This window comes from Aquila chrysaetos, chromosome 13 (genome assembly GCF_900496995.4).
Source record: "Aquila chrysaetos chrysaetos chromosome 13, bAquChr1.4, whole genome shotgun sequence".
Lineage (NCBI taxonomy): Eukaryota > Metazoa > Chordata > Aves > Accipitriformes > Accipitridae > Aquila > Aquila chrysaetos.
In genome coordinates this window covers 3949266-3956564 of record NC_044016.1, presented here as the reverse complement: position 1 = coordinate 3956564, position 7299 = coordinate 3949266, and positions in this window count along the sequence as shown.

The window sequence follows — 7299 nt, the reverse complement described above, 5'->3', positions numbered from 1 at the left end:
AACAAATTCTGTCTGCAACAGTCTTTTACAGAGTTCAGAATCTTAGATATGTCCTGAGAAGAGAGATTTAAAGATTCATTGAATACTAGAGATGGTCTGAAAATGCTAAACATTTCTCCGTGCTTTCTCTAAATTTTCCACAAAGCTTCTGGAACATTTGAATTAACTAGCTCTAAGTCAGCTCGGTTTTCAGGCAAAGAAAGTTGTTTTCTTTTTCCTTGCTTATAGTATTTTTACGAGAAGTGAGGACAAGATCAGCCAGATGGAAGGAAGAAAAAGTGTGAAGGAATTGCAACATCAAAATCTTTAAAACTGCATTATTGGTTTGAAAAATGAAAACATTAATTGTGTAGCTTCTGCGTCTAAATTTCAGGAAGTTTTAAAAATGCCATTTTAGTTTTTAAAAATGCTGCATTTATTCAAAGAGGGCTGAGAATGAAAAATATTGATAAGCTCTACTAAGCTTTTTCATATGGAATCTATTTTCAGCCACATACCAGAAAATGTCTTTGTTATTTTTTTGAATGAGACCCTAATCTTGGAATGACTTTTCATTTATCAGAGCCTTTTAAGTCTGCTATTGTGTTTCCAGTCAGATCCTTTCCACTCACTCCTTTTTTCCTGTGTCAGCCTCTTGCAAACTCACCATAGGGCAAAGTTCACAGTTGTTTTCCACAGGCACAAGGATTTCCCCTCTCAGGGGTGCACTTGGGCTTTAGGTAGTGGAAGCTAAGCACAAATTAATGCCAGCTCTAATCTTCTGTGATAAAGTTTCTTGTGGTATATTATATTTAATGGCGAAACCTACAATTTGTGATTTAACTTGTTAGCAATTCAAAGGCCTTTGTTTCTTACGCTGTTTAGTCAGATGAAATGGCTTAGTGTTTTTTTGCATCACCAGCATTGGCATTTGTCTCAGTGTTGGTGTTTTTATTAAATGTTGTGTTGGTGTTTTTACTAAGCTTCTCACTTTAACAATAATTCAATAATGTTAAAATACCGCTTTCTAGGAAAAAAGTAAGTTCTGGTATCTGCAGTTGAGAAGTTGGAAAACATGAGTGCAGTGTGCCAAAAAAAACCCAAAGAAAAAGAATTGACTTCTCTTAAAATTTAGCGATTTTTCTGGTTTTGGGGTTTAACAATATTGTAACATTTAGATTCCCTGAAATATATCTATTTTAACTTGTTTCAGGGTGTTCAAGTTTATTTCCATGTATTTTATAGGCAAGAAACAGCTGAAATTCTCTCAAGGGATTAAAAAAAAAAAAAGGCACAAAACCTGTTTGTTCTCCCCTGATTCACTATTACAGATTTTATGACTCTTGATAGCAACAAGGATTTGCGTTTGTATCCTTGACCGAAATTTCCACCTCCCCATCCTTCTGCAGTGAGGATGTGCCAGTTGTCAGCCTGGCTGCCATCTCCCAGCCTCCTGCAACTGAGTGGAGCTTTTAATCGGTCTTGGAAAGTGCTCTGTGATCCCTTCAGATGAGAGGCTGATGTTCAGACTGTAGTTCTTCTTATCAAACATGCTTTTGTATTTCTCACTGGACATTCATTGTCTTCAGCTGGAGCAGAGGAGACCAACAGTTGTTTGCCTGTGTCAAATAACGAGCTATAACAGGAGAGAACTGAGGATGCATGGATCAAAAAAGCGACAAAGCTATTCTGGTTAACCGTACCATGGGCTCAAATTTTGCTCAGTAATGTTTTACCAGATACCAGTGTAAAAATTTAATCAATCAGGTTGTTTAGGTAACCTACGCTACCTATTAGAGGCCAATAAACATCTGCATCACAAAATGAAAGCGTGGGCAAGAAATCTGGGGATTTTGTGCAAGTTTTGTTTTGAAAGAGCCAGCCTCATCAGTGGAAAAGTATCACCAAGGTACCAGCACAAATCAACCGGGGCTCGAGAGGCTGCTGCTAGCACAGGCTGGTGCTGGCAATCATCCAGCCCAGCGCCTCATTTTGCTTTTCCTTCTGACATTGAGATGTGACCTTTGGCTGATTCCCTTCCCTTCTCTCTGTGCTCTGGTCTCCTCCTACCATTTGATTGCTTTGTCTTTTTAGAGTTGAGCTCCGGGGCAGGGCGAGGCTGCAAGCTCCATCTCATTAGGTGTTTGCAAAGTACATAGCACAATAGGGCTGATCTGGGTTAAGATCTCTAGGTATTACTGCACTACCAGTAATTGTTACTATTAATAACAAAAACAGCTAGTTGTAATAAGTGTGGAAAGGGGAAGAGCTTGGCATTATTAATGTCAAGTTTAAAGGGTAAAAGCTGCATTTGTGTTATTACCTGTCATCCTCTGGAGAATGGTAAGCATCTCCCTGAACAGGGATCCAGTTTCTGCCCTTACCCTATATAACCTCATCAGTTTCAAAACAAGATTTAATGTCATTAGAGCAAATTGGCATGAAGTCAAGGGATTTTGTCCAAGGAATTCAGGTTGTCTTTAATTATTTTTGTAAGCACGTAGCATCAGAAGGATCATTGAGAAACTTACCCATACCAACTTTTCTTCCCAGTTATCTTGGGTCCGGCTTGTATCACCAGCCCTTTTGCCTGTGTTGCTTTCCATTCTAAGTGGCAAACATCCTTCAAACATTTTAGCATCCTTCAGGGTATTTTGTATTCCTCTTGCTCTGTCTCATCCAGGCACAAGGGATAATTGTGTGGTCTGGTCATTATCTGGGAACTTGGTCAGGTCTCCTCATATTCTCAAGATTGGTTACAGAGCAATAATCCCCTCTGGTGTCGCTGTGGGTTAATTATCATAACTCATCAATGGACTAATGTATATGACTAGCATTTAGTTTTATGCATTCCTCTTCCTTTTCTGCAAAATTTTTCTTTCCTGCTGTTTTGTATGAGAGTACCTTCTTCCATGATAGTTTGTGTCTGGAAGTCCTGAAGTAGTGATTTAGGCTGTCCTACTATTGTTGTCTTTGCTTGTGCTTTAGAAATCCCTTTGCACTTTGAAATTTCTGCATTTCAAGAAAAGGAAGAAAATTCCCTCCAATGTGGAACTGCTTAGATTTCTCTGGTAGCCTTTTAGTGTATCAGTCAGTGCTTTGTTTCCTGGTAGGTACAACTCCTCTATAAATGTCTCTCTAAAATCCTTCAGGGTACCTCCTAAAAGAACGTGGAGTCAATGTGGCTTGCAAATTGTTTTAAGTTATTTGTTTATTGGACAGCCTGTGCGTAGTTTGTTCTCCTTGACAAAATGCAATCAGTTGCTTTGCATCATTCCTCATAAGCTACAGTTAGAATCTGTTGTTTTTCCAGAGAAGGATCTGAACCCTGACCCCACCACTGCTTTGAAGTCGTCCCTGATAGGCAAAGATGAAGCTTGAGGTATCAAAATGTCCTGGGAGGGATGTGACCCTGAAGTGAACGAGGACCTGATGGGGTGCGTTTGTTGCACAGAGCTAGAGATGGCAAGGAATGTGACTCTGCGTGGTAGTGTGGCTGCTCTGGAGCCACTATAATTGCAAAATGTAGCTAAAGGCTGGAGAGAAGCCAGGAGGCTGTGCTGGGCAGCATATGATTTCCTGGTGTCATTGCAGGTGATTAAGAAACATGCTTTAATGAGGAAAGGGGGTTTAATCATTGGAAATTGATGCCCACGTGGATCTTGGATCTAAAAGAGGATGAGCTGGAGTTTTCCACTATGGTATTTTGATTCTAAAAGAGACAATGGCCTTGATAAGCAGTAAAGAAACAAGACTTACCATGATTCTCAAGGAAATTCTTTCAGCAGAAGAAATAGAAAGTATGGAAAGGCAAATTAGAGGATGTAGTGTAAGAGAGGATTAATTCAGATCACATAGCAGATAAGGGTGTTCCTGAAGTATGAGGTACTCCTTTAGGAACATCCCCACGTAAAAAGAAAGTGTCGGATGCCTTACCAAACTAAATCAATCTCCGTGACATGACATGTCTGTGGGCATTTAACCTCCTTGCTGTAGCACCTCTGTAGCTGCACTCTCCTGTTGTATAGATGTGTTCCAGGCATAGAGGTTGAAGACATAAACTTTCCATCTTTTTTGAAGCGTAGGCTGTATGAAAGATGTTAAAGACAACCCTGGGGTTTTTTTCAGAGGGCCAGAATACATGAGATAATGTCAGGTGTAAAGAAAAATTCTGAAATTTGCAATGAGAATATTTCAAGTGAAATGTTTCCTTCTGAGCCTGAGATGGAGAGAGACAGAAGAATGATAACAGCTGATTTTTTGTCATAGATCAGCTGTCAGAATGAGCAGATAATAATACTTACTCAATGGCATCCAAAATAGGGATCCTCCAGATCAATCTGCACAGCCCCTGTAAAAATAACAAACAAAAAAAAAAAAAATTAAAATTTGCACTAATTAAGTATTTGAGAGGGTATACAGTGGCAAAATGCGAGATAAAAGAAAGCTTTCGGGGATTAACTAGTACGGAACAGTTATTTTGCCTTTTCTCTGATCATTTTCCTTCCACTCCGCTGCTTCTTCCTTTCATTTTTTTCTAATATATATGCCAAGAACTATGTTTCCAGTGAGCCAATTCAGACAGGTTGAGCAGATATCTAAGGGAGCAGCCTTTGGTAAATCAAGTAGGATCATATAGGTAGAACTAGAAATTAGTGGTGCAGGCTGAACATCCCTTTGTAACTGAAAGGCTTTACTTATTCAGTCCCACAGATGCAGCATGGCAACAGGGATGTGACATATTGCTTATTTAGGGGGATGTGCCAGAAATTGTGAAGTGCAGATCAAGTCTTGTGAAAGAAAATCAGACCAATTGGAATCTTGTCTAATGTTTTTAATTGACTTAAAACTCAATTTCTTCTAGAAAGAAGTGCTTGAGGGAACAGAGGCACTTGGATACAAAACCATCTTCCAAACCATTTGGAATTCACTCTGATAAGACTGCTTTTTGACTGAGCTTTATTTCCAGCTAAATTTTAAAGCAAGATGCCAGGCAATACAAACCTGTATGAACTGAAGAGAAAGAGGAAAATCCTACTGGTTTCTGATAGCTATATATTGTACCAGTCAGTCCAGTTACTATTATATCTGAGCCTCTCAGTCTTTAATGTGTGTAGCTTCAAAACTTCTATACAACTAAAATTGTTTTTAAAGGTCAAAATCAACTTCTTAAAAACCACTCAGAATGCGAGAACCCATTCCTAAGAAGAGTTTGCCTACATATAACAGGTGAAGATATATTGCAATATGCTGGGTTTTTTCTGATTTTTTTTATTTATAAAATATATCTTTTCCAGGCATACAACCAGCACAAAACCAAATATAAAATTCACGTAATAAGCTGATAAAAAGCAGAACATCTTCCATGACCCTTCAATCTGCCAGTTCTTATATTTTTCACCCACTTATGCTGTTCTCAATACATCTTTTTGCCTAGGGAAAAATGCAGGATTTATAATGTACCAAGAGAGCAAAAATTCTCAGTCCTTGCCACACTAAGGTGAAAGTTTCAAGTAAAAGATCATCTCCCAACACATCCTCGTCTGTGTTTATTTTAGCCTAATCTACTCAGATTTTATGTATTTTTAGATTATCTTCATCATCACGGTATTTGAGCATTACCTCCTACAGCCCACATACGGAAAGAAATAGTCTTGTATATGGCTGGTAGATATTCAGGAACAAATGGGAGTCCAAGAGGAATAAGCCTGAATGGCTAATGACATCTTTAACACTTGCACGCATTTGCTCAAGATGCATCAAGTTCTGATCTTGCATTAGTAAGGTCCACACCTTAAGCCTGAGTGCTGCTGAATGATAAATAAGGAGCGAAATGCACACACGTTTTCAGTTCCCTTAAAGCTATAGTGGAAACTTCTAGCTGATCTTACATGCTGTCATGGGATGACTGTGGGTAGAGTCAAGGAGGAAGAAGGGCAGATTACGTGATACAAACCCCATTCACTTATGTATTTAATAAAGTAAGCATAAGGAGCATCTGTGCCTTGGCTGCAGAAATGCCTGTGAAGCAGCTTTGAGGATGCTCCGCAGCAGGGGAGGGACTCTGCTCAGTCCCACTCACAGAATGGGCTCTATGGAAAAGTTATGTCCAGTTAGGAGAAGGGGAGAGATGTAAAATACAAATCCATAGGAACTTCCATTGTTCATAGAATAATTTTTAGGCCTTGCATGTCGTTGGCATGCAAATACTGGAGTGAAAGTATCCTGCCTTTTTAACAGGCTGCACAGGTCTGTGAAAGAAGCAGCCCTATCCAGTCATTTGCTTAATGAAACCTGAAAAAAAGATGGTTGGGCTCTGTAATGCCATGCTGACAAGCGATATAATATTCTTATTCATCTTTTAATCCTCTTCTTTTAGGTGTCTAATTTGGTGCTTCCCCTATTAACTTTCTCATTTCTTTCTGTGCCATACATCAGAGGCCACCGTAACTCTTGTCATAATATTTCCAGTTTATAAGAGGGCAGAGGGAGCAGAAAGTAACTACAAGATGGTTCTGAATCTTTCATCTTCATTTCTAAATCCTGTAATTTCTTTAAAGTACATACTCTCTTTCTTTCTTGCCACCAGAAACAAGAACTTATTTGAATGTCAAACAGGGCCTTAATGAATCCCACAAGATAATCATAGCAGCAGCTGTCCAAGTTAGTTTCTCTAAATAATTCTGTATGATCTTTACTTAAGTTTTTAAGTGCTAACTCAAGAGTCTGCCTTTTTCTTCCTCTCACGCACTCGTTTGAAAACAGGGATGTTAATTTACTAGTTAAGGCCTTTTAAGTGCTTCACCTGAGGCTCAGATTGTGATACTGAACACTGAGCTCCTCAAATGTGCCAACTGAAATGAAGCACATAACCTTGAGGAGTGAAGCACTCATGAGTAGCCCATATTGCAATCATGATATTGTTGATATAAATATTTAGCAGTGTCTTCAAATAACATTAGTTACCGTTCAGCAAAGGTTGGCACCTCTAGAATGGTGGTTACTAAATAATCTTATGTTTCACTAATTTGGTTCAACAGAGCATGTGTCTTAACGGTTTATTACCTTCCTCTAAGGAAGCACTGAGCACGTACAGTGTTTTTCCTGTACTCTACCCTTTAAAAGTCTCTCGTACGAAGAAGGGCAAATGGCAGTAAATTGAAGTTTTGTTGACTTGTCTTCTAACATCTGTGTGCTCTATGCATCACTAGCAGATGCTTATGCCTTGCTTTTGGGCATAAAAAATGTCTGAGGGTATTCTAAATTTGAATCGTTTTATTCACACATATATATCAGTCCCAAAATGAGGATGTGCAGCCA